This window comes from Schistocerca cancellata, chromosome 2 (genome assembly GCF_023864275.1).
Source record: "Schistocerca cancellata isolate TAMUIC-IGC-003103 chromosome 2, iqSchCanc2.1, whole genome shotgun sequence".
NCBI classification, from domain to species: Eukaryota; Metazoa; Arthropoda; class Insecta; order Orthoptera; family Acrididae; genus Schistocerca; species Schistocerca cancellata.
Genome location: NC_064627.1, coordinates 215,330,508 through 215,357,790, shown reverse-complemented (window position 1 = coordinate 215,357,790; position 27,283 = coordinate 215,330,508). Strand labels below are relative to the sequence as shown.

Below are 27,283 nucleotides of genomic sequence, written 5' to 3'. Positions count from 1 at the left end.
GTCGCACGGTTCGAGACTGAAGCGCCTTTAACCGCGTGGCCACACCGGCCGGCCATTGCAGGTGTCCTCGTCGTTATAGGTCTTCCCCAGTCGCGAGTCATAGGCTGGAATGTTCCGTGCTCCCTAAGACGCCGATCAATTGCTTCGAACGTCTTCCTGTCGGGACACCTTTGTTCTGGAAATATGTCTCGATACAAACCTACCGCGCCACGGTTATTGCCCCGTGCTGATCCATACATCAAATGGGCATCTGCCAACTCCGTATTTGTAAACATTGCACTGACTGCAAAACCACGTTCGTGATGAACACTAACCTGTTGATGCTACGTACTGATGTGCTTGGTGCTAGTACTGTAGAGCAATGAGTCGCATGTCAACACAAGCACCGAAGTCAACATTACCTTCCTTCAGTTGGGCCAACTGGCGGCGAATCGAGGAAGTACAGTACATACTGACGAAACTAAAATGAGCTCTAACATGGAAATTAAGCGTTTCCGGACACATGTTCAAAAATGATTCAAATGGCTCTGAGCACTATGGGACTCAACATCTTAGGTCATAAGTCCCCTAGAACTTAGAACTACTTAAACCTAACTAACCTAAGGACATCACACACACCCATGCCCGAGGCAGGATTCGAACCTGCGACCGTAGCAGACCCGCGGTTCCGGACTGCAGCGCCAGAACCGCTAGCCGGACACATGTCCACATAACATCTTTTCTTTATTTGTGTGTGAGGAATGTTTCTTGAAAGTTTGGCCGTATCTTTTTGTAACACCCTGTATACACATAGAGGATTAAAATTAGTTCCACCAGTAACCTAAATCGCTAGTACTGTTATCGCAAATACTGTGAAAAGTGTTGTTCAGAATTACAAGGGGGCTTTGTATGTGTTATGCCACACGTCAGTCGACTTATATAATTTTCAGTGTGGTATGTAGACCATAGTCTTTTCACGTCATCTGAAATGATGATATAATTATTTTAAATTATTATAACTGCTTTTAGACCCACTGCAAATAAATATTGCATTGAAATAAATTAACTCAAGTAAATAAAAGAAGGTACCGTGTGTTTCGTAATGGAGTGGATTTTGAAGGTCGGGAGGGGTGGGGGGGAGTGGGCTTGAACATGGCACAGGATAGGTTAGTGTGGAGACCAGCATCACGCCAGTATTTGGACTAAAGACAACAACGTAAAAAATACATTCGACGTACCAGTAACCAGTTTATGTAGGAACTTTTCAAGCACCGCCCAGAATTGTAAACAGACATTTAGCATTGAAGGATGAAATACTGCACTGAACTGGACTGAACGGAACAAGCAGATCCGTCCTCTGTAAGTAACAATAGAATTCCCCGGAATCATCGACGTGGGCGACAAGTGTGAGCTCGGGACAGAACATGTTTTCTGTGATATTTTCGTCACAGTAGTACTTGGAGGGTCAGTAATCTGTCGGCTGAATTACACACACTGTGGAATCACATTATTGTGATCAAAAAAGCGTAAATAACCACCTTTTGCAGCGTGGACTGCAACGAGACGTGCAGGAAGAGTGTCAAAGAAGTCCTGGAAGGTACAGACTGAAATGTAGAGCCATGCTGCGCTAGCTTTCTCTGTTGAGAATCCATGGCGCGTACAGCTCGAACGAGGTGGTCCCATAAATTCTCGATTGTATTTAAATACAGGGAGTTTGGTGGCCAGGGAAATAAGGTAATAAAGTCACCCTGGTGCTCTTCGAACCACGTACGAACACTACGAGCTGTGTGACACGCTGTATTGTCCTGCTGGTGAATGCCATCGTGCCGAAGAAAAACCAACTGCATGTAGCAGTTAACATGGTGCCTAAGAATAGATGCAAACTTATGGTGATCCATTGTGCCTTCGCCGGCCGGAGTGGCCGAGCGGTTCTAGTCGCTACAGTCTGGAACCGCGCGACCGCTACGGTCGCAGGTTCGAATCCTGCCTCGGGCATGGATGTGTGTGTTGTCCTTAGGATGGTTAGGTTTAAGTAGTTCTAAGTTCTAGGAGACTGATGACCTCAGCAGTTAACTCCCATAATGCTCAGTCATTTGAACCATCGTGCCTTCCAGAATGAAGAGATCACCCCTAGAATGCAACGAAAACATTCCCCACACCATAAAGCTCCCTCCTCCGACCTGGACTCTTATGGCTTTTGCATGACTGTACTCGGGAGGACGGCGGTTCAATCCCGCATTCGGCCATCCTGATTTAGGTTTTCCGTGATTTCCCTAAATCGCTCCAGGCAAATGCCGGGATGGTTCCTTTGAAAGGGCACGGCCGACTTCCTTCCCCGTCCTTCCCTAATCCGATGAGACCGATGACCTCGCTGTCTGTTCTCCTTCCCATAAGAACCCAATCCAACCCCATGACTGTACACATTAGCTGCCGTCTGTCAAATGGGGCATAAAACGTGAGTTACCCGAAAAAGCCACCTTTCACCAATCAGTAGACGTTCAGTTGCGGTACTGGCGTGCAAATGAGCCAATGAGCAGCAGTCAGCATGGATGTACGAATAAGGCGGATGCTGCGGAGGCGGATATGCAGCAACGGTCGTTGAGGATACACTGTTGGTAACCCCTTGGTTCACTTGGTGGTCAGTTGCTGAACAATTGCACATCTGTCCGCCCGTACACATCTCTGCTGTCATCTACGTCTCATGGTGCAACACAAATGCCTTGGCGCCAATTTTGGATAGTCCCATTTTACCATGCAAGGTATACTTTAGCTACAGCGGCATGCGAACAGTTTACAAACTCGGCGGTTTCGCAAATGCTTCCACCCTTGGTCCAAAAGTAAACGATCATGCTCCTTTGGATGTCAGCTAAATCGTTCTGTTTCCGTATTACGACAACGACTGCACGTTTTCCACGCCCCCTGACAGGCCTTCACACGAGGGTAATCCAAAAAGTAAGGTCTCCTATTTTTTTTTATAAGTACATGTCAACCAGCTCGCCGCCATGCTGTTCAGAAAGTTATGAACCTCTTCTCTCACCTCGTCGTCGGAGCTGAATCGCTGGGACCTCAACTAACGCTGACAGGAGCTGTGAGACTATGAAAAAACTCAAACGGGCTATTCAGAACCGGAGAAGAGAAATGTTGAGCAAGGGCGTACACATTCTCCATGACAACACTCGACCTCATATCGCTCGGCAAACCGTTGCTCTCCTGCAACAGTTTCAGTGGAACATAATCACCCACCCACCCTATAGTCCTGACTTGGCACCCAGTGGCTATCACCTGTTCGCTAGGTTAAAAGAACATTTGGCTGGGAAGCGATTCAGCTCCGACGACGAGGTGAAAGAAGAGGTTCATAACTTTCTGAACAGCATGGCAGCGAGCTGCTATGACATGGGCAAACAAAAACTGCCACAGCGTCTACAAAAATGCATCTACGTAAATGGTGATTATGTCGAAAAATAGCTAAATTTTCAAGCTGTAAACTGATGTAAACCATTGTAGAAGTAAACAGGTCTATGTACTTATAAAAAAATAGGAGATCTTACTTTTGGGATTACCCTCGTAGAATCTCCACTGCCAGTGTTGCCACGTACCATCTGTGAATCGTCATTGGAGGTTGACGTCGAACATAGGTGGTGGTCACATTTATGTGACACTCATGTATTCGATATTGTTTTTCTCTCGTGCCACTTCTTAACGTCACTTCCCCTCTCTTTATTGCCTAATGGGTGCAAAAATACGACGCCCCTATCTGTTTTGTGCATCATTGTTACTTAGTTTGATGATAAGACCGTAGTTCCCTAATGGAGAGACCGACTGGGTACTTTTGGAGTGCGGCAATAGTGAAGCCTTTCGCGCGAGCACACTCCCAGCGCTATACATTAGCGCGGCGTCGGAAGTGTAATCCGGGCGGAAAGCTGTCCGCCTGCAGAGCTTTCAGGCTGCGACACGGGGATTGTGCAGCTAGCTGCCCGCCCACGGAATCGCGTTGTGTTTGTATTGAAACCCGGAGATCGCAGCGCGGCGCACACTTCCGCTGAAAGCTCTGTTGCTCGGCGCTTTCTCTCCCCCGTCCCGTGGGAACAATGGCCCGCTGCCGTCTCCGAGGCGCCAGCCTTCGCTGCCCTCGTTACGTTCTCACTTCAGCCGCGGGCGGCCGCGTCTTCGCCGCAAATGTCACGAGACCTGTCGCTTCGCCGAGTTGGGTTTAATGAATGCACGATATACATAGATTTATTAAAACATACGTTGCACAGTATCGATCCGTTGATTTGAACCGATGTGTTAAACCTTCGGTGTATTATATGCATCTGCTTTTTATACTATTCATCGAGTGGACGAAACTATTTCCTTCATTTGTTTTGTCGGCTTTGCGAGTCGCCACACAGGAACTTTGGTGCAAATGGCTCTGAGCACTATGGGACTTAACATCTATGGTCATCAGTCCCCTAGAACTTAGAACTACTTAAACCTAACTAACCTAAGAACATCACACAACACCCAGTCACCACGAGGCAGAGAAAATCCCTGACCCCGCCGGGAATCGAACCCGGGCGCGGGAAGCGAGAACTCTACCGCACGACCACGAGCTGCGGACACAGGAACTTTCATTCATTTCGCGAATCGAAACATAATCGTCATTCCGCGGCAATGTTTGTTCCTGTTGAAAATGCCAAAGCCGGCCGCGGTAGCAGAGCGGTTCTAGGCGCTTCAGTTTGGAACCGCGCGACTGCTACGGTCGCAGGTTCGAATCCTGCCTCGGACATGGATGTGTGTGATGTCCTTAAGTTTGTTAGGTTTAAGTAGTTCTAAGTTCTAGGGGACCGATGTCTTCATATGTTAAGTCCCATAGTGCTCAGAGCCATTTGAACCATTTGAAAATGCCAAGCTACAGCGTCGTTCGGAGTACACGTTAAGCTGTAAGACCCCCTATAACAGACTGGTTAAGTCAGTTCACCATCTCGTATAGGATCGTGCCTAGTAATACACTGAGAAGCTCGAAGTAACTTTCAGGTTCATGACAACTTTAAACTGTATTACGAGCTGTGTTCAAATACATTCGAAGAAGAAAAGGAAAAAAGAGAAAAGTCCCACGAACGATTTATCCCAATGGAACGGAAATCAGTAGATGTGATGTATATGTACCGACAAACAAATGATTACAATTTCAGAAAAATTAGATAATTTATTCAAGAGAACGAGCTTCATAAATCGACCACGCCGGCCGACGTGGCCGAGCGGTTCTAGGCACTACAGTCTGGAACCGTGCGACCGCTACGGTCGCAGGTTCGAATCCTGCCCCGGGCATGTCTGTGTGTGATGTCCTTAGGTTAGTTAGGTTTAAGTAGTTCTAAGTTCTAGGGGACTGATGACCTCAGAAGTTATGTCCCATAGTGCTCAGAGCCATTTGAGCCATTTTTGAAATCGACTAAGTCAATAACGCATTGGTCCACCTCTGGCCCTTATGCAGCGAGTTATTTGGCTTGGCACTGACAGATTGAATTGTTGGATGTCCTCCTGAGAAAATGTTGCCAAATTCTGTGCAGTTGGTGCCTTAGATCGCCTTTGCAGACCACGGCGGTGGGGGGGGGGGGGGAGCAGCTCAGTCCGACGCGGACTCACCACTTAAGGCAATTCTGCTCAAGTCAATGAGATTCCAGGCCGAAGACATGTCTGGAGACTCCCCGGACAGCTGTGGGATACAAACCTGTCAGCCGCCTGCCGTACGGACCGACGGCCGGCAGTGACGGTGTAGGGACTCATTTCTTTTCATAGCAGGACCGCTTCAGTTGTCATCCGCTGCCCCCTTACAGCACAACGTACGCCGACGATATTCTACGCCCCGTTTTCTAGCACTTCATGGCAAGCCATTCTGGGCTCACTTTCCAGCAACATAATGCCTGACCACACATGGTGAAAGTTTCTGTTGCTTGTCTTCGTGTTTCCCAGCTCGTACTTTGGCCTCCATGGTCGCCGGATCTCTTCAAAATTGAACGTTTGGAGCATTACGTGCAGGGCCTTCCAGCCAGGTCGGAATTTTGACAATCTAACGCGCCAAGTGGACAGCATTTGTCATGATATCCCTCAGCGCGACGTCCAACTGCTCTGTCAGTGCCAAGCCGAATAACTACTTGCACAAGGGCTAGAGGAGGGCCAACGCGTTAGTGATTTTCTCAATTTATGAAACTCTTTCTCTTGAATAAATCTTCCTACTTTTGTTAATTGTAATCATTTGTTTGTCTGAAACGAACATCACATCTACCGATTTCCGTCCCATTCGGATAATTCCATCATGGTGCACTTTTTTATGAGTATATATCGTTATCCTCTGGAGACTTAGAATCGACGGAGTCTTGACCTTCGTTTTGGAAGTTCCGGAAGTGGTATGCTGTATTTCAGCGTGGTTGTCTGTCGATTGAAGATGATGACGCTCAGGACGTCGCGCTCCAGTTTGTGTATGTGTGCGCGTGCATTTATGATTTTGTGTGTGTGTGTGTGTGTGTGAGTGTGTGTGTGTTACAATTTCCTGTTGAATAATTGAGTACTATCATATTTTCCAGCGATATCTACTTGTGAGCTATAGGTAAGCTAATATCCCACAATCACACAAAATTCTTTTGGAATGTTGTGCACTTTTAACCACTTCATCAGGCTGGAAGCCCAAGAAAATAATTGGCAAGTCGCCTATTTTTAACCAGTTTGATAGTTATTCGGAAACCTCACAATTTGCAAGGGATATAGCTGTTTTTACTCTAGTTGAAAATCATCTGATAAGGCTGTAATTTTTTCGGCCAGGTTTCTGCTGGGACCTTAAATCTACGAACTCGGCATGGATTTCTGCAAATGGTAGCCTCAAGACTTACCAGCACTGATTACTGAAACGCAGTAGTATATTATGGAGCAAAAAGGGAGCACAAAACGGCAGCAACAATCGAGATACGCGCCGGTATTTATCGTAATTATTTGAGGTACATCCTATTTCTTCTTTATTAGCAGACAGTTTCATCTGCGAAGTATGATACTTTTGGTCGGTGTGTCTCAGAGGTCAGTCTTACGAATAAGCATGCGAAACGAGAGAACATCCACAGGATATGAACCGCAGACGTAGGGCTGAAAGTGAAACCAGATAGTCCTTAGGAAATCATTGGCTTAGACTGGTCGCGAACATCAAGCTGTCCCTACGCGGAAGTTCCGGTCCTTATCTCTCTGGCGGTATCGTGGTGTAGAAACATTCCCCGCATAATGTAAACAAGGAACGTTGCGAGATTTCCGTTAGCAGTGGTTTTCGCCGCTCCACATCTCTAGAGAGCAGTTGTTCAACTTTCCTAATGGAGTAATGAAAGGCCAGATAGGTCTACACACTTGTAGAGAAAAAATTAGGTTGTATATTAGGTTGGCGGGTTACCGGTCGTAGATCAAAAACATGATAAAGCATACATTCGCAATTGACTATGCGGTTTCACAATAAAATCACCTTGATTCGAAATAGATTGCGAACATTAATGTGTGTGGTTTGATGCCGAACGTGGCTACAAATCACTGTAAGTGTATTCCTAGTCCTGTTCCCGTTTCTATTACACTTAACATAATCCCATCCGAAGTTTGAACGCCAAATTAAAGGCTCTCCTAAAAGCAAACATTGAATTACTTCCCAGTTCGCATCGATAGGGAAAACTTTCGATGTTGTTTGCCTTAAAACATCTAGAATACATCATTTGTTAGGTAGTATATTGATTGCTTATTTCATACCCTGTTCCTTGCAGGATATGTGATTTTGTGTTGTTTTCTCCCATAGACCGGTTCAAATGGTTCACATGGCTCTGAGCACTATGGGACTTAACTTCTGAGGTCATCAGTCTCCTAGAACTTAGAACTACTTAAACCTAACTAACCTAAGGACATCACACACGTCCATGCCCGAGGCAGGATTCGAACCTGCGACCGTAGCAGTCGCACGGTTCCGGACTGAAGCGTCTAGAACCCCATAGACCGGAAAGTACCAAAGTTAAAGAGTCAAGATTCATTTTGCACTGTCTTCTTCCAGCTCCATTCAAAATGGCCGGTGGCCATGCGACTTCAGGCTTATCGGACGTGAGAGCAGAGTTTCCTGGGATTCATGTATATGGATCACAGTGGCCTTCTCTTTCCAATGTAATGCGGCCCGAACTGAGACCGTCATATCATAACTTCTGAAAAATTTGAAGGGTAAGTTTCAGTGAAGTCAGATTTCTTAAGTCTATCAATGAATATTCTGTGGGAGAGATGAGAAACGAAGGAATGTGAAGGCAGTTAAATATATGCTGTGTAATGGGTAAAACGCATGTGTACAGAACGCAATTTAATGATAACCTAGCCCTTATATCGCAGAGTCGCTTCTGTGAAACGAAGATCCACAGGAAGAGCAAGGAAACGATGGAAACGGTAACTGTCTTCTAGGTGGTGTGGACGACATGCGATGGATGGAGCAGATTAGCCGCGGTGGACAGGATAGGTTACGTGATTATGGTGGATAGTGTATGTTAGATGCGATAAATAGGATAGAGGTGAGATAGGATGGGTTACATGTGATAGATGCTATAGATTAGTCGAGATAGATAGCGTAGGTTAGATGAGATAGACAGGATAGTGTGGGTAAATGGGAATGTCCGTAAGAGGGTAGGAGGATATTGTCGACGGTAAAAATTAGAAAAGTGTTGCACCTACTCGTATGAAGACTTTGCTACCGACTATTACAGGTGATTACTGAAAGGAAAAAGACATTAGGAAATTCATACGAATCTATATATACATTGTGCGACTATTTTAAAATATGCACGATGATATCCGAACCCTGTGGATTAATCTTCAGATACACTGGCTTCTGCCAGCGTGTATACGTGTTTATAAGTGATTTCTGGTGACCGATGTTTACATAAAGAATTCTGCATGGAGTATATAAAATATTACGGTAAGGAATAGACTGTTATTAACAACAAAAGCATTCCTTGCTAGTGCGGAAGGAGCCGAGGAAACAAAGGTAATTCCGTAATTTGTGTTACACAACAGTGTCGCAAGGAGAACGAAGTGTCCACAAATTATAAGCAATGGTTCTGTCGTGCATCCATTCTTTTCGTTCTGCTTGTTGTAAACAAATGTCTGACCAGTGTAACTGTAGACAGAATTGGAACGTTGTGTCAGAGTGACATACCAACTGCCAGTCAGTCTGACAGCACCACTTGGCAGCAAGAGCCCTCATTCAAACGTTCACAGCTAGAGTTGTGCGTTACGCTGTTCCGTGGGCCCGTTTGACAGGCACCAGTGATGGGGCTTCCCTCATTGCGCCGCCACACCACCTCTGACGCTGCTTGCCGCCTCTTCTCTGTGAAACTGCCGGCGCCCATTGTTCCTTGGGAGAGCCTTGAACGTATTGCCCATTACTGGCTGTTCACTTGGCAGGAGTAGTCTGCTTGCCTCACAACCAGACCATTGGCTACATGCGTCTGCGGCTGTCATTTTCTCCCTTTGTCGGTATCTGCAGCCCCACCGAACTCCCCGACGTGGCTGTCGGGCGTATGACAGAAATACGGGGTTTTGTTTCAATGTTTGTATATTTGGGTTCCGAAGATGCTTATTGTAAGTCTAAAGTAAACTGCCACAAGTTCGTTCTCAATTTACAATTGGGCCTCCTGTATTTATAATTCGTATTTCGTCTAAATTTATTTGCTCGATCTTTCTTTAATCGCCCCCGACAGGTACCTCTACATCCACTGTCTGGTCTGAAGCATTTGGAAACCCCTATCTAATGCCACTAGACGTTATGAATGGTGGACTTGTCTGTATAAAAGCTGGCGGGGGAGTATTGTCAGTACTGAAGCAGTAATAGCAGAATGAGTCGCTCAGGAGGGCTCAGTAACATTGAAACTTTGAACGTGGACTAATCATTGGAAGTCACGTGAGTAATGGTGATGATTGACTGTGAGCTGGAAACGTGCGAAGTAACAACCAAAGGTAAATCATGACAAGTAGACCTAAGCTGTTGACGGACTGGGACCGTTTACCATCGCATAGGATGGTTGTGAAAAATCGCATGAAATCAGAGAGAGGTATCACGCATGAGTTCAGAACTGATACATACAGTCCAGCTAGCATAATGATTGTGCTTAGGGAATTAAAGAAGAATGGGATAAAATGGTCGTGTAGCTCCTCGTAAACCACACATTTCTGTAGTTAAGAGGCTGTGTGAAGAGCGACGCAACTGGACGGTGGATGACTGGAAAGAAGCTACTCGTATTTGGAATGATGAATCACGTTATACGCTGTGGAAATTCGATTGAAGGATTTGCGTTTGGCAGATGCCTGGAGAACTTTATCAGCCATCATGTGTGGTGCCAACAGTGAAGCACGGATGTGGTGGTGTTAACGGCATGTGGTGTTTTTCGTGGTTCGGGCTTATCAAAATGCTAAATGCGGAAGGATGTGAACACATTTTATAATATATATACCACGTACAGTAGAGGAAGAGCTCAGAGGCGGCAATTGTATCACTATGACAATGCAACTTGTCATATACGAGTAGTAGCATCTGTACAATACTGTTCGTGATATGGACTGGCCTGCACTGAGCCCCGAGTTGAACCCAATGAAACGCCTTAGGTATGAGTTAGAACGTCGACTTCGCTCCATACCCTCAGTATCCAACATAATAGGCTGCGATTCCTACACAGACATTGAGACACCAGTTTCAAAGTGTCCCCAAAAAGTTCAAGCCAATATAAAGGAGAAGGGTGGACACACCGCATATTAATGTCCACTAATATGTGTCCGATATTTTTGACTGGACAGTTATTTGAAATTCTTGACTGATTCCAGCGAGCGACTGCCGATTTTGTAGTTTAAAGATATCGAGCATTTTCGTCTCTTTATGCGCATTACATTACACTTATTTACGTTTAGAGTCAGCTGCCAATCGTGGCACTAGATACTTGCCATCTGCAAGCTCTTTGCATTTCGAAACAGGTTTACTAACGACGTCACCTCCAAACACAACTGCGTCGTCTGCTACCGCCTCATAGGGCTACAGACGCTATCCGCCAGTCCATCTGTGTGTATGTCGTGAACAACAGTAGTCCTTACAAACTTGAGGGACGCTGATCCATCACGAACAACGCACTGAGAGCTCTGTGTATCAGGAAGTCTTCAATCAGACGCATATAATTTCGGATACAGGACATTTTAACTTTCCACAAACCACCTTTTCCTGTGGCGACCCGAATTTTTACTAATTTTAATTTTTTACTTCAACGTTGTAAGCTCAGACATAAAGTGTAAACCAATGAATGTATACTGCCAGCAATAGCTTATGGAAGTGAAACATTGACGTCAAATGCTCAAAGAGTTAAGAAATTGATGCATTTTGGGCATAATGAGGAGTACAGAAGAACAGACAATGATAGAAAAGACAGTTATTGGGACGTGGTGGTTACTGTTAAGAATGTGAAATGGAGATGTGCCGGGCAGATAGTGAAACGAAATTACGAGAGAAGGATTAAGGATGTTTTGTGTTGAATTAATTACATTCAGTCAAAAGATGAGAGTGAGACCTAAGGAAAAAAAGGTTGACGACGTAAAGAAATATCAGGACAAACTTGGATACGAGAAACTGCAGATCTTAAATACATGAAGTAGTCTGGAAAAGACTTACATCCGCAGTTGAAGATGAATGATGGTGAATAAATGCAGTCATGAAATAAAATGAAAGTGCATCTCTCACCAAGACGCCTTAACCCACACAACTAAAAGCTTCTTCTGAACTTTAGACGTAATTGAAAAAGAGCTGCGCAGTGACACAAGTTTCCTTACTACATGTTGCGTTACTCCTTTGCAGTGTATGTAAGACGTAATTGGAACCCCTTAACATTATTAATATCGCAGAGAGACATAGACAAGCAAACTTAATTGGGGGTAGGATACAGCCAGCTGCTCCTAAACGTAACTATGCGTGTCTGTCTTCACAGCAGAGTGAAGCGGACTCGGTTGGAATTGGCTTTTGTGGCGGTCATGATGTGTAAGGTGGCTGTGTTGCATCAGCACGGTTCCGTAACTTTCGCTGGGCGCGGGCGCAACTCCACGACCGCTGAGAGAACGTGCGGGCTTTCCTGCCCGAGCGCTGAGCCTGTACAAACTTGCTGGGGCCGAGTGGCTTTCCCACACGCTGCTGTTGCACGAGGGTCGATGGGTTCGGTGCGGACATAGGGCGTGTGAGACTGCACGTGTAGAAGCGACTCGGTATGCACTGTGTCCGCAACCAGTAAGATCAAAAGTCCTCGAGGATCGCATTTTACTTTTTAACGAACTACCAATGGATGACGCTATTGATATTTGACATTATTGATGACTAACTGAAACCCTCAGTTTAACGCTACCCAGCCATTGACCTTCGCCTATGCGAATGCGCACAGGTTGCCCAAACTCTTACGGGAATCGCCAAAGCGTGCGCGAGTAATGAGTGGATGGGCAAATGTCTATAAGGTACATTATATATGTAGAATTATGGACAGTTGGGAATGAGAGTCTCACGGGAAGCGTGCAAGGTTAAGTCCCTGCAGTCGCGCTATTCATCAGTGTCCTCGGTGGCTCAGATGGATAGAGCGTCTGCCATGTAAGCAGGAGATCCCGGGTTCGAGTCCCGGTCGGGGCACACATTTTCAGCTGTCCACATCGAGGTATATCAACAACACCAGTCGGCAGCTGAGGGTTTCAGTTAGTCATCAATTATTCCAGGGAAAAGCTGCACGGTCACCAACAGTGTCTGTTCTTTCGAGAACAGTTAAGTCCGCAGCTCGTGGTCGTGTGGTAGCGTTCTCGCTTCCCACGCCCGGGTTCCCGGGTTCGATTCCCGGCGGGGTCAGGGATTTTCTCTGCCTCGTGATGACTGGGTGTTGTGTGCTGTCCTTAGGTTAGTTAGGTTTAAGTAGTTCTAAGTTCTAGGGGACTGATGACCATAGATGTTAAGTCCCATAGTGCTCAGAGCCATTTGAACCATTTTTGTTTTAGAATAGTTACTGTCTTCATATATATTTGACATTATTGTTTTAAAATTTGTCATTTAATGATGTTTAACAATGTCAGAAAATATTTCCACGACGTAGTAATTCAAATGTACAAAAATAAAAATCAGTTGCCGTATGTATGACAGATCGTCACCTGAGATCGGCTTGACCGATTTGATTGATTTTTCTTTTTTGGTGGGTTCGTTATTATCAGGATAAGGTTTGCACGAAAGAGAATTTTTGGAAAAGCCAACGGAAAAGTCGGAAATTAATATCAAGTGCCACATGTATGAAATACATCAATTAAGAATTGTTCGACAGATTTGGTTGATTTGCGTCTTTTTTGTGTTCTTAATTGTCAGAACAAGGTTTGTATGAGAAAAATTGGAAAATTCACCGGAATAATCGGAATTTAAAATCAATTTTTGTCGCTTGAAAAAGAAATTTTTTTTGTTCAGTTTGACAGTTCTGTTGTCACAAGGTTTCATAACAAGAAACATAAAGCGTTGTTACCGATAATCTCAACAAGTTCTTGACTGATTTACTACAAATTTTTACACGACACTGACAAAAGTTTGGACGGACATAGGCTATATATTTTTGTAGTATATTTGTATAAAATACGTACATATATATGTAATATGTAAAGGGGAAGCGCTGTTACCACAAATCTCGAAAAGTTCTTGACCGATTTACTTCCTATTTTTACATGATACTTTAATGACCATTCTGACGGACAAAGACTATGGATTTTTGCAATGTGTTATATAAATAAATATGTAATATATAAAGGGGAAACATTGTTACCAAAAATCTCGAAGATATCTTGACGGTTTTACTTCAAATTTCTACACGATCCTCCGCTGTACATTCAGACGGAAATGGATGTACCGGTGAGGGGCGGGGGAGGAGGAGGGAGGAGGTGTACAAAGAGAGGGGGGCCAAGGAATGTAAGATGTACATTAAATTCCTATACATATTTAGCAGTTACAAAGCATTGCCGCGTTTGTTAGTAATGTATAAAAACCGAGAATACTAAAGCGCAACTCAGAGTCGATGTGGAGAAGATTATACTGATATTGTTATTTTGAAAAAAAAAGTGTTTATTTAACAGACATCTCATTATGTTTGCGTTTCTTTACGGCTTCGGTTGTCTCCAACTTATTGCGTCTTTAAATTTGTGTCACTTTTGATTTTACTCCCCTGCCATGGCAGTAGTATGATCTGTAGATAGTTGGTGACAACTGAAACTGATAAACAAGTGCATTAATTGTGTAATTTTTGTCGGTTAAATAAATACACTGAATAAATCTGACCTAAATAGTGTCGATCAAGGAAGATGGCTAATGTGTGAACTAGTAATATAACCAAACATTTTGCCCTTTCTTGAACTACGGTATGTAAAAAACTTTAGCAATACTCACGTTGCTTCTTTCCCTAATTTTATCACTGATTCCACGTAATCGAACGCTATAATTTTCTTTGAAAATATTGTTTTCCTTCAGACCCAAGTTGTTAGTACGACTGCGAGAATGTGGAATTGTCGTTCATCCACTTGGAATATGAAGTCGCTCACCAGCTTCAGCATTCAAAATTCTCCAAGTACATCAGTTTCTTTATGCACATCGGTAAATTTGTACTTGTACATTGCACCAGGTGGACAGCTCTATCCCTTGAATGTGAATCAGGTAAGATTTGATGCTTCATCGTTATGGGGTCACAGAAATATTACTGTTACTTGCTGTAATTGGCAAAAATCTCAATGCCCTCTGTGTATAAAAAAGTTGCATTGTCCATATTTGACTGTGTCAGTCGGTTATCGACTCAAATGAATGCAAGTGTGTAGCGTTCCCAATATCATGACCATGCTCATTTCTGCCACTTTCAAACCAATGCTGAAATGGGTGGGTGCTTTATTTTATAGATTGTCAGTACTAGCATTTTCGGTGAAATTATATTTTCTTAAAGAAACACTTCAGTAAGTGCGGGCAAAGTGGGCGGTTACCGAAATAGCTCACTGTTATCACAACACTGTCCTTTCCACGTTACACCAGAAGTGCACCATTTGGTAAGAGAGTAGATGCTTCTCAGTTTAATATCTCACTGCTGAACTATGGAAGCAAGTGAAGTATGTGTAGACTGTTTCGTCAGCCTTCGTGCATAGCCAGTCTGTGAGAGTCGATCGCACTTTCTGGCATTTTTATGTTCTCATAGTGACATACAATATGTCGCAATATGTTGTTAGCCAGCCGCTGTGGCCGAGCAGTTCTAGGCGCTTCGGTCCGGAACCGCGCTGCAGCTACGGTCGCAGGTTCGAATCCTGCCGCTGGCATGGATGTGTGTGGTGTCCTGAGGTTAGTTAAGTTTAAGTAGTTCTTAAAGTATAGGGGACTGATGAACTCATATGTTAAGTACCATTGTGCTTAGAGCCATTTGAACCATCTATATGTTGCTCATTTCACTTCGGATGTATTAGTAGTCATTATTTTTATTATTTGTTATGCAACTATGTTCATAAGGATTTAATAAGTGACACATTAGAGTTTCTGCTTATGCTTGATTCTTTCTGAATCTCATTTGAAATTAAGTAGAAATTTTCAATTTCAGTTGTGCTCAAGATGAATCTCGAATGTAATGGTAATATGTAGTGAAAAAAAGTCATTCGTTTTGATACCTGTGCCACATAAAGTTTGCTTTGAAACAGAAACATATAAGCTTTAGCATTCTGTTGACAAATAGGACTTTGGCGACGGATCACTGGATTGAATGAAGAGAGAAGAGGAAGGAATATCGCCCGTGTCCTTTCCAAAGGAACCATCCCAGTATTCGCATAAACTGATTTAGGGAAAGTTCAGAATACCTAAATCTGGATAGTTGGACGGGATCTTTGACGTCGGGTCCTGTTAAATGCGGGTGTAGTATGCTTCCCACTGCACCACCTCGGCACATAGTTTCGTTTAGAGATGAAAGACTTTTAATAAATGAAACTATGACGATGATATGTAAGTTTCAGTGTAATGTGCAAGCGAAAAACATCTGGACTAACAGTAATGAAAACGGTGCTTATTCTACGTGCGTGTACGTATTTTCCGCCGTGTTGTTATTTCTTTGCTTCCATTATTAAACCGTCGTATCCTGAGATGAGTGTATTTTTTGCCCTTTTAGAAATTCGCCTCCAGCGGTGATAATTAAATGGTGACATTTTCTCTCATTTCGTCATCTTCGTGGAACTGCTGTCCAGTAAAAAATGATGTCGATATAGAAAACGAGATGTGACTTGGCGAGGCGGTTACGAAATTATTCGCAATTCAGTTATGATGAACAGCAGTCGTGCGCCATGGACTTGGAAGAAACAATACGACTAATTTCGTGTAGTTCAGTAACCGAGTGCCACTTACAAGATTTGTGTGTCCCTGATCTGTGCCCGTTATCCAACGGGGAAAAGGCACCAACAGTCTAACGAGGAATACGAACCACCTGTAGTTCCTAGCGACTCATCACATCGTTGATAAGTGAAGAAGGGAATGTAGGCAGACTGAAAATTTCCCTAGTCCGGTCTGGAATCCATCCAGCAACCTCTCTGTTTCTAGGCACGCGATTTGCCATTAGATCATTAGGCATAGCAAGAGTGAGGTTGTACTCACGAATCGTACCACATACTTTATTACGGATTGCTCGACTCATTTTTATCCGCCATGTCAAAATTGACGTCTACGCTAATGGATGCGTTACTTGCGATGCCGTTCCTAGACTGTTATTCTTTATCAACATTACCACACAGTTGACACACAGTTAACAAGCCAAACCAAATTACTGCATGTCCACTACTACTTAAAATGTACAGTAGAGTAAACGGATACAGGTAAGTATTAATGCGTGATAATTATGGTTCAAATGGCTCTGAGCACTATGCGACTTAACTTTTCAGATCATCAGTCGCCTAGAACTTAGAGCTAATTAAACCTAACTAACCTAAGGACATCACACACATCCATGCCCGAGGCAGGACTCGAAACTGCGACCGTAGCGGTCGCTCGGTTCCAGACTGTAGCGCCTAGAACCGCACGGCAACAGTTTAACTACTGGCTGCTTTCTGTTCCGAAAAATCGAGATCTCAAAAAAAAATGTGTGTGAAATCTTATGGGGCTTAACTGCTAAGGTCATCAGTCCCTAAGCTTACACACTACTTAAGTTATCCTAAGGACAAACACTCACACCAGTGCCCGAGGGAGGACTCGAACCTCCGCCGGGACCAGCCGCACAGTCCATGACTGCAGCGCCTTAAACCGAATTGAGATCTGCGAAGGTGCCTGTTTATTTACTGTCACTGGTTACCGGTCCACGATAGCGTTTTTGTGCGTCTATCATCTATTTTTTGGCCAAAAGGAGAATGGCAGCCATCGAATGCCCCCAAAGCGCCGGGTTTGGTGTCAGCAGACAAAATGCAGCCCCAAATTCTGATCTTTCTTCAAGGAGGTAGCGTTTCGAAAATGCTGAATCAGTTCAAAGGGCTGTGATGGCGATTCTGAACAGCTTCCCGTCGATTCGATCCTTTCTCGAAAACATTCCAGAGCTTGTACGGTCGGTGCGGCGAGTGAGTAACAAGGGAAAGGGTATGTGCTGAAAGCACTTTTATTTTTATCTTTTTATTTTTTTTTCGGATTAACCGTGTGCGGTAGCCGCGCGGTTTAAGGCGCCTTGTCACGGTCCGTGTGGCTCCCTCCGTCGGAGGTTCGAATCCTCTTTCGGGCATAGCTGTGTGTGTGTTATCCATAGCGTAAGTTAGTTTAAATTAGATTAAGTAGTGTGTAGGCTTAGGGACCGATGGCCTTAGTAGTTTTGTCCCATAAAACCTTACCACAAATTTCCAAATTTTTTCGGATTACAAACTTTTTTAGCGTTATTTGTATTTTATTTCAAACTAGTCCCGTCATTGATTGAACTTACTGTGTAGAATTCAGCGTGTGTTCTCGCATGTTTTGCCAGCTGATAAGAAAAGGAGGATGAGAGTACTATAACTGTTGAGGTTATTAACATGCGGGAAAACTTAGCGACCGATTTTCTATAAGAGTTTAAGAAAGCACTTCAGCATTGCCTCTGTGAGAAAGTGAAAACAAGGTCAATTGCTTTGGTTTTATTAACGGCAGTCAGTCTTCTCTCTCGAACCAAGTGCCAACGATACTTCAAAGAATCCGTCGTTATGACTGGCACTGACCGCAGAATACGAGCATAGACGCAATTTCAAGGGCTACACGTGGTATATATATATTGGGTGATCAAAAAGTCAGTATAAATTTGAAAACTGAATAAATCACGGAATAATGTAGATAGAGAGGTACAAATTGACACACATGCTTGGAATGACACGGGATTTTATTAGAACCAAAAAAATACAAAAGTTCGAAAAATGTCCGACAGATGGCGCTTCATCTGATCAGAATAGCAATAATTAGCATAACAAAGTAAGACAAAGCAAAGATGATGTTCTTTACAGGAAATTCTCAATATGTCCACCATCATTCCTCAACAATTGCTGTAGTCGAGGAATAATGTTGTGAACAGCACTGTAAAACATGTCCGGAGTTACGGTGAGGCATTGGCGTCGGATGTTGTCTTTCAGCATCCCTAGAGATGTCGGTCGATCACGATACACTTGCGACTTCAGGTAACCCCGAAGCCAATAATCGCACGGACTGAGGTCTGGGGACCTGCGAGGTTCTAATAAAACCTCATGTCGTTCCAAGCATGTGTGTCAATTTTTACCTCTCTATCTACATTACTCCGTGGTTTATTAAGTTTTCAAATTTATACTGACTTTTTGATCGCCCGGTATATATATATATGGATTTTTGGCCTCATATCAGGAATTTAGGTATTTCCGGAAGCGTTTGTGTGGTTGAATGTCACATGTTTGGAGAGGTAATCTAGTCTTTACTTTCCCACTGAACCAATTAGGATTGCCTTAAATGCAATCAGATTCCGCCTGATCGTCGGCTGGAAAAGGAAGCAACCTCGCGCTGCACAGCGACAACTTCGTGGTCGGCGTTAGTCGGCGATCGCGGCCTGTCGGTACATATTTGGAGGCGTTAATGACTCCGGAGATCACGAGTGGAGACTAGCCAATGATCGCAGCTCGGGAGGTAGCGCCGGGCGACGATGTGTGTGTGTCTGTGTGTGTGTGTGTGTGTGTGTGTGTGTGTGTGGCCCGCTGCGCAGCGCACCCGCGCTCGTGCCCTATACGGCCTCGTAAATAACGACGGTTTTAATTGGGTGTTTATAATGGAGGGAAAGCCTCATGAATAGTAAGCGGAGCCGCCGTTGTCAGTGCCCGGTGGACCGGGTGTGGCCGCGGAGCGTCGTGTTGACTTCCGTCCAGGGAGCAAGCCGTCACGCTGTCTGGCGACGCCCGCCGACGTGACGCACGTACAGAACGGAATGTCACTCGCTTCGCTGCCCCTCAGCTCAGCTCCTGGAAGACCCATCCCACTTCCGAGGCCAAAGGTCCTCAGCCTCTTCCAGCGCGCGCCAGCTGCGTTGTGACTCGGCGAGAAGTGCCCGGCGCAGGCAGTGTTTACACTGCCGGACACGGCCTCCCGCCGCCGTTGGCATGCAGCACGTGTTTGGCACCGCCCAACGTCGTGTGTGTCCACTTTCCTAATGATACTTGTGATGAACGGAATGCGATAACCCGCCTGCTGCAAGAGAATGCAAACCATGGGAAATACCACAAAGTCTTTCTTGTATCACTGATTAACTGAAGATGTATTCCTTTTTTCTGTCCTGATCTAATCTCTACATCTACATCTACATTTATACTCCGCAAGCCACCCAACGGTGCGTGGTGGAGGGCACTTTACGTGCCACTGTCATTACCTCCCTTTTCTGTTCCAGTCGCGTATGGTTCGCGGGAAGAACGACTGTCGGAAAGCCTACGTGCGCGCTTGAATCTCTCTAATTTTACATTCGTGATCTCCTCGGGAAGTATAAGTAGGGGGAAGCAATATATTCGATACCTCATCCAGAAACGCAACCTCTCGGAACCTGGCGAGCAAGCTACACCGCGATGCAGAGCGCCTCTCTTGCAGAGTCTGCCACTTGAGTTTACTAAACATCTCCGTAACGCTATCACGGTTACCAAATAACCCTGTGACGAAACGCGCCGCTCTTCTTTGGATCTTCTCTATCTCCTCCGTCAACCCGATCTGGTACGGATCCCGAACTGATGAGCAGTACTCAAGTATAGGTCGAACGAGTGTTTTGTGAGCCACCTCCTTTGTTGATGGACTAATTTCTCTAAGGACTCTCCCAATGAATTTCAGCCTGGTACCCGCCTTACCAACAATTAATTTTATATGATCATTTCACTTCAAATCGTTCCGTACGCATACTCCCAGGTATTTTACAGAAGTAACTGCTACCAGTGTTTGTTCTCCTATCATATAATCATACAATAAAGGATCCTTCTTTCTATGTATTCGCAACACATTACATTTGTCTATGTTAAGGGTCAGTTGCCACTCCCTGCACCAAGTGCCTATCCGCTGCAGATCTTCCTGCATTTCGCTACAATTTTCTAATGCTGCAACTTCTCTGTATACTACAGCATCATCCGCGAAAAGCCGCATGGAACTTCCGACATTTATACACTCCTGGAAATGGAAAAAAGAACACATTGACACCGGTGTGTCAGACCCACCATACTTGCTCCGGACACTGCGAGAGGGCTGTACAAGCAATGATCACACGCACGGCACAGCGGACACACCAGGAACCGCGGTGTTGGCCGTCGAATGGCGCTAGCTGCGCAGCATTTGTGCACCGCCGCCGTCAGTGTCAGCCAGTTTGCCGTGGCATACGGAGCTCCATCGCAGTTTTTAACACTGGTAGCATGCCGCGACAGCGTGGACGTGAACCGTATGTGCAGTTGACGGACTTTGAGCGAGGGCGTATAGTGGGCATGCGGGAGGCCGGGTGGACGTACCGCCGAATTGCTCAAAACGTGGGGCGTGAGGTCTCCACAGTACATCGATGTTGTCGCCAGTGGTCGGCGGAAGGTGCACGTGCCCGTCGACCTGGGACCGGACCGCAGCGACGCACGGATGCGCGCCAAGACCGTAGGATCCTACGCAGTGCCGTAGGGGACCGCACCTCCACTTCCCAGCAAATTAGGGACACTGTTGCTCCTGGGGTATCGCCGAGGACCATTCGCAACCGTCTCCATGAAGCTGGGCTACGGTCCCGCGCACCGTTAGGCCGTCTTCCGCTCACCCCCAACATCGTGCAGCCCGCCTCCAGTGGTGTCGCGACAGGCGTGAATGGAGGGACGAATGGAGACGTGTCGTCTTCAGCGATGAGAGTCGCTTCTGCCTTGGTGCCAATGATGGTCGTATGCGTGTTTGGCGCCGTGCAGGTGAGCGCCACAATCAGGACTGCATACGACCGAGGCACACAGGGCCAACACCCGGCATCATGGTGTGGGGAGCGATCTCCTACACTAGCCGTACACCACTGGTGATCGTCGAGGGGACACTGAATAGTGCACGGTACATCCAAACCGTCATCGAACCCATCGTTCTACCATTCCTAGACCGGCAAGGGAACTTGCTGTTCCAACAGGACAATGCACGTCCGCATGTATCCCGTGCCACCCAACGTGCTCTAGAAGGTATAAGTCAACTACCCTGGCCAGCAAGATCTCCGGATCTGTCCCCCATTGCGCATGTTTGGGACTGGATGAAGCGTCGTCTCACGCGGTCTGCACGTCCAGCACGAACGCTGGTCCAACTGAGGCGCCAGGTGGAAATGGCATGGCAAGCCGTTCCACAGGACTACATCCAGCATCTCTACGATCGTCTCCATGGGAGAATAGCAGCCTGCATTGCTGCGAAAGGTGGATATACACTGTACTAGTGCCGAGCCGACATTGTGCATGCTCTGTTGCCTGTGTCTATGTGCCTGTGGTTCTGTCAGTGTGATCATGTGATGTATCTGACCCCAGGAATGTGACAATAAAGTTTCCCCTTCCTGGGACAATGAATTCACGGTGTTCTTATTTCAATTTCCAGGAGTGTATATACTGTGAAAAGCAATGGTCCCATAATACTCCCCTGTGGCGCGGCAGAGGTTACTTCAACGTCTGTAGACGTCTCTCCGTTGATAACAACGTGCTGTGTTGCTACACTTTAACCCTTCGGTGGGCGCGCCTGCGGCAGATAGCCGCAAGATTTAGTTTTCTGTTAGTGTCGTAGATAGCCTTACAGTTGCGTCCACGTCCAGATACGTATTTTTGTTCTCAACGGATGTCACCACTTACTACATTTTCGCTATTCATGCTTCCAGCAGTTTGGTCGCTATTGTTGTTTGAAACGCGAGTGTAGGAAATTTAATATAGTTAAATTTTCTACCGGGGTATGTTTTTGCTAGAAGTCACGGTTTTCGAACTACTCAAGAAAAACGCATTTGAAGGTCATTTTTGTACGTTGTTCGTGAATAATTCGAAACAACAGCCTCTAGAGAAAACGTATCCCAGTACAAAATTTAAACACGTTAAATGTCCTATGAAAAGGTTCCGTTTATTTTTTCGTTAGGACTGATAGTTTGCACGTAGCAAGCGAGAGAACACGAACATCTTGCATGTGGTATTTCAAGGTGTTGCAGGTTGCATAAAACCCTTATGTAGGGGCATCTGAGCCACCGTATATATATCAAATGGGCCATTCATTAGCGACCAGTCGCCGTATCATCCTCTGCCAATGGCGTCAGTCGGATGCGGAGTGAATGGCCATCAGGTTAGCACAACTCTCCCTTGGCCAATGCTGGTTTCTCAGACTGCTAGTCGTTGCTGAAGTGGCTCCTCTCCTCAGTTGGATAACGAGGCTGAATGCAGCTCATTGCCGTCCTGTCACCAGGGTCCTCAGTACATCAGCCACACTGATCGCATAGCTGTAGAGAAGCATTCTTACGGGAGATAGTGCTGGTCAAAACTTGTTCAAGAAGCTATTATAACCGTAAGTCCGAAAACAAGTTTTTGTTGAGATATGGGCCATTTTACTTCTGTCAGTAATATATGCTTGTATTTTGTCTTTTTAGTATGCTGTCAGAGTTGTTATAACTGACTCCTCTATTTGTCAGTCGATATGCATCGTTTGAGGCTGCGTTGGCATCGGAACAAGATTAGTGGTTCCAGACAGATTAATGGGTGCTGGCCAACGAAATATCTGCTGTGTTGGTGAACGTTACCTTTGCAGAAGCTCCACGCCTCGTAACACAGTACCTACAACAAACCTTCAGTGAGCAATGGGTTTGTCTAGGAGGTACAGTAGCTTGACTTCCCCATTTACCTTACCCTAATCTCTCTGACTTACGCAGTGCGGGCATTTGAAGGCTTTGTTGTATACTGCACTCATGTTACAGAAATGGATGTTACACTCGTGTAACCACCGAGGGCAGCCAGGATTGTTCACTCGAGTACATGATTAAGCGAGGTTGAGGGCTGTAGTATGTATACGAATGACTGGTAACCACACTGAGCATCTCCTGTTGTGTTAACAGACAGATGGCTAGTATAAAACACCGTATCTCGAAAAGTCTTTATTTCCGTTCACATGCTTGTAGGTATTTAGTTTTCTATTGTGGCTAGTGCTGTCTCGTGTAAAAATACACACACTTTTTCTTTCACACGATATACAGGTTCGGAACTGCTAAATCGAATGGCCATGGCTGGCAGAATAACGCAGTTATAAATCCCTCGCGTCTTTCTCCGTAGAAAATAAAGGGCTTGCAAATCATTTTTTTCTACTCTGACATCTTCCAAAACTACCTTGCATTTCTGTTTTGATCTACATGCATAGCCTGGAGATAATTCTGTTTCTGCTTCTGTAAGTGATGTTTGATTAAGAGAAATTTTTAGACCAAAAATCGAATTTCGGTCGCTTAGTACTTTTTGCTACTTCATTGCAAAGCCGCGAGATTGACAGTAACGAAAGGAATTTTTTTGCTTCTTCTTTCCCTTGTTTTGGTAATAAGTTGTATTTCTTATGATTTGGAAGATAGTAGATCTTTCTGAATTTTATCTATGGCTTTTGCATTCATATTTTCATAAGTACTCTCTTCCTAAAACAGATTCCACTTTATTGGTGTCTGCTTCAAAACTTACACAAAGCATGCTTATGCGTGTCTAAGTTACGGAAATGAGGAAGTGAGAGAGACGGCGAGGATGGGGGAGGGAGGAGGTGGCTTAGGAAAGTAGGGTGCAAAGGAGGACACATTACATACATCCAGTGCAGTACTATCGCTAAGCTCATATCGGATTTCATGTTGGAGAACACATTAATTACATCTGTTATCACATTCACACTTAATTTGTTGGTAAAGCCCGTTTAATACGAACGACTTTCTGCTCAAAATCGACTACTCGAAGTGCGTGCACCTTTCGTGCCTGCGTGTAAATCAGCAGCTAACCACGACGTGAGTCTGTGTATGATGTCAATCATTTATAGATCGTGCCGAGAGTGTTCTAAATTTCCGAGTATGCTGCACGCTGCGCATGCTCAGAGACAAGGGCCTATAGCAGCGTCTGATGAAATTGGAGGTTTGCCTACTCTGGTCAATCTTACTCCTATTATAGAATGAATTTTGTGATTTCGTGCCTTTTTAATCTCTATTGTGTTGTTTGCTTTGTTTTCGTGACACACTGAAAATTTACAGAAGGTCCTCGTGTTTTTCCTACTAGAGAGACGAAATATCTGAAAACAAAAAGTATTTACGTTTTACAGAGAAAAATCCTACACTTGGATAAATAAGAACGAAAATGGGTAAACGTGTTTTAATGAAAATTGTTTCAACAGTGAGAAAGAATTACTGGACGAGAAAAATAATTTTGTTGGTACTTGGCACTTAGCAAGGAAACAAGATACAAAGGCTCTATATATTGTCTGATGCGTTTCGAAGTATATATTTTCTCGAGGTAGTAAATGGATACGTTCTGAAACGTTTGGAGGGCACTTTTCCTATTCTTTCAGTTCTCAGGATATTGAATAATTTACCGCAAGACTAGTGACATGAACTTCCCCTAAGCATTATGCATTGGTGCATAAACTCTACTGTCATTGCTTCTTCCTACATTTTGTTACTGTATTTTCGACTTTTTTGTAAAAAGGATAGTCCCTCAGAACCTCAGTTTCATCATTCAGGTGCCAGCAGACAGCTCTCACAACATCTGCAATTTTGGCGCTGACGTGTAAATGAAAATGACAATTCAAAAGAGACGAGAATTAGTACGGGAATAAAACGCCAGAGGCACAGCAGTAGATGCACTTGTCTCGACTAATCAATAGGAAAAAGAAACTCTATCGTGTAAAAAGGGGCTTAAGATACTGGACTCGCACTAGAAGGGACTGCAATTCAAGTAGCATTCCGGCAGACCATCCAGGTTTAGGTTTTCCTTGGTTTTCCAAATCTATGCTGTCGAATGTTGGGATTATTATTTTCAAAAGACGCAGCCGAGTTCCTGTCCTATCTTGCCCTTCACTTTTCCGAGTTTGTGTTCCGTGTCTAATAAATAACCTTGTTGAGGCATTAAATCCGATTCTCATGTCCCCATATTTGTTGTTACCTGCGAGATTGTGCGTCATTTGAAATTGTTGGCGGACTATTGCGAATTTCTCCAAATACAATACGTACAAACTCAACTAGATAATAGGCTAATAGGATAGCTGGTTCAACTTTTGGGAAATTGGAATTGACAGTGTAATAACAGATTTGGCCCGCCCGGTTAGCCGTGCGGTCTAACGCACGGCTTGCCGGGCGGGAAGGAGCGCTTGGTCCCCGGCACGAATCCGCCCGGCGGACATGTGTCGAGGTCCGGTGAGCCAGCCAGTCTCTGGATGGTTTTTAGGCGGTTTTCCATCTGCCTCGGCGAATGCGGGCTGGTTCCTCTTATTCCGCCTCAGCTACACTACGTCGGCGATTGCTGCGCAAACAAGTTCTCCACGTACGCGTACACCACCGTTACTCTACCACGCAAATATTGGGGTTACACTCGTCTGGGTGAGACGTTCCCTGGGGGAGGGGGTCCACCGGGGACCGAACCGCACAATAACCCTGAAAGAGTGGTTCGGTGTGGGGCGGCGGAGGGGTGAAGTGGACTGCAGTGGTCGTCGTGGGGTTGTGGACCACTGCGGCTGCGGCGGGGACGGAGCCTCTCCGCGTTTCTAGGCTCCCGCTTAACAAACAATACAATACAATAACAGATTTGATAGTGTAACGCCTTACAATCCAATTTACGAATTCGTCGCTGCTACGCAGTATGCGGCAGTATTGTATGGACCATGGTTCAAAAATGGTTCAAATGGCTCTGAGCACTATGGGACTCAACATCTTAGGTCATAAGTCCCCTAGAACTTAGAACTACTTAAACCTAACTAACCTAAGGACATCTCACACACCCATGCCCGAGGCAGGATTCGAACCTGCGACCGTAGCAGACCCGCGGTTCCGGACTGCAGCGCCAGAACCGCTAGACCACCGCGGCCTGTATGGACCATGGCCGTGGTCGCTTATCAGTCTTTACTGTACGCACCAGACTGCGAAACGCTTCGGGACTCAACTTTAATGTAACTGGTATAAAATCATCAGTTTTTTGCGGCTTCCTCTTTATGCAATAAGCGAGCGGGCAGAGTTCGTTAACACCTAACATTCTGGCGCCAAGCCGACTGGCAAACGCCAAGGCTCGTAAAACATCACGAGCGGCTTATTTTACCCTTTGTCTTTCTTCGGGCTCAACTATTCCGGTAATAATGGCGACGGGTGTCGTAAATTCGTTCTTAAATCCTGATCTTCATTTGTGACGAGGAATTTGCCCCGAGGACAATAGGGGGACAAACAAGTCTTAGTAAATCTGTGATTAGGAATGTGGAGAGGCTGCATAAGTGTAGTCTATTTCTTTGTTGGCTTAAGTACTAAAATCAGGTTCAGGCGGATGTTGCTGGCAGTAGTTAACGCAGAGATGAAGAGGCTTGCACAGGGTAGACCAGCAGGACACTGCATCAAAATGTTTTTCAAACTGAGGCAGAAGAAGAAGAAGAAGAAGAAGAAGAAGAAAAAAGATTAAGAAGAAAAACAACATAATTCCTTTGCCAACAATTTAAAGAGATCTCGAATATAAAGTAATCCACCAGAAGCTGAGTAAACGAAAATCCTTGGAATGCGTTTCAGTTCGCCATTGCAGACAGCGAATGGAACATGATGGTAGTTTTTTGTTTTAGAGAACGCAA

The 27,283-nt window shown here is 45.0% G+C and overlaps 1 protein-coding gene and 1 non-coding gene across 5 annotated transcripts in view; both read left to right on the top strand.

Annotated features, from left to right (window-relative positions):
- Positions 1 to 27,283, top strand: part of LOC126161543 (dual 3',5'-cyclic-AMP and -GMP phosphodiesterase 11) — a 386,751-nt gene that overhangs the window by 71,935 nt on the left and 287,533 nt on the right. The window lies entirely within an intron of this gene.
- On the top strand, positions 12,585 to 12,658 carry Trnat-ugu (transfer RNA threonine (anticodon UGU)). Its single transcript has one exon. It is a non-coding gene; the product is annotated as a tRNA-Thr (tRNA).